At 38.7% G+C, this 1,221-nt stretch overlaps 1 long non-coding RNA gene across 1 annotated transcript; it reads left to right on the forward strand.

The window, feature by feature from the left end:
• Positions 1-288: 288 nt before the first annotated feature.
• Positions 289-1,021, forward strand: LOC149797242 (uncharacterized). The gene is made up of 2 exons (XR_016421505.1): positions 289-499; positions 671-1,021. It is a non-coding gene; the product is annotated as an uncharacterized LOC149797242 (long non-coding RNA).
• The last annotated feature ends 200 nt before the right edge of the window (positions 1,022-1,221 follow it).

Below are 1,221 nucleotides of genomic sequence, written 5' to 3' on the forward strand. Positions count from 1 at the left end.
TAAGAAAGCCACCTTGATAAAATATTTTATCGAGTTCATAACATGTAATCATTTATTTACCGTAGAATATATATTTTTTTACAAACAATATCCTCGTTTTACTGAATATATCCGACTGTTTTGCTCTTCTGTGCTTGTTATATGACCGCGCTTAAGAAAACATACAATTAAAATATTTTAAACAAGTCCCGCCCACTGCTAGAGCGAATTTCCAACTCGCAAGTAACAGTTGGGTTATATACGAAATCGCTCCCTAAGACCTTTGGGTCGATCGAAAGTCAGCACGCGCAAGCAAAACCATAAATTTAATCCGCCAATGGCGGGTGTCTTTTGTGCACCATCCAATGGTCGATTCAATGGATGGTTTTGCTCTGCTGCTGACCGTAGAAAATGACCCACCTGTGTATGTTTGTGTCGTCATAGGATAAGGTCTTAGGATAAGTTAGGATAAGATTACATGTTCATTGTGCCTTTACTTGCTGTCATACTCGAATCAGAGGTTAAAGGTTGTCTGTTCTGTACCGTCTCTTAGGATAAGATTACATGTTCATTGTACCTTTGCTTGCTGTGATACTCGAATCAGAGGTAAAGGTTGTCTGTTCTGTACCGTCTCTTAGGATAAGATTACATGTTCATTGTGCCTTTACTTGCTGTCATACTCGAATCAGAGGTAAAGGTTGTTTGTGTTGTCAAATAAATGTTTGCCGGGCCTGCTAGAGAACTCGATCCTAGAAGCCAGGGCTGTCTCGTCTTGTAAATAAATGTGCCTCTGAGTCACTTGGCAGTCAGAGGGGTCCGTCCTTAGGATAAGTTACGTGTTATATGTTTGTCCTTGTCAATTCACTAAACACGTCTTCTTGAGCCTATAGAACGTTATTTGACGATCTAGAGGCTTGCAGGGGATAAAGTGTTTCGTGTTACATGTTGTATTGTCATGTCGGAAGCAGTCCTCGTGGGGTTCTAGAACGTTATTTGACGATCTAGGCCCTTGCAGGGGATAAATGTTTCCGACTGTCTCGTTTTGTTTTGGAAAGCTAGCGTTTCTCATGCAAAGTGTTTCTATTAAAAATATAAAAATATATAATAATATGAATCACGAAAATATAAATACCATACTTGTTGAAATTAAAGAATTACAACAGCGAGGTTTTAATATTTTACTAGACACTGAAACAATTATGTCAGATTTTGAATCCTTGAATGAGCTATCACGCTTGGGGA

Source organism: Sinohyriopsis cumingii, chromosome 6 (assembly GCF_028554795.1).
Source record: "Sinohyriopsis cumingii isolate HCF-2022 chromosome 6, ASM2855479v2, whole genome shotgun sequence".
NCBI lineage: Eukaryota > Metazoa > Mollusca > Bivalvia > Unionida > Unionidae > Sinohyriopsis > Sinohyriopsis cumingii.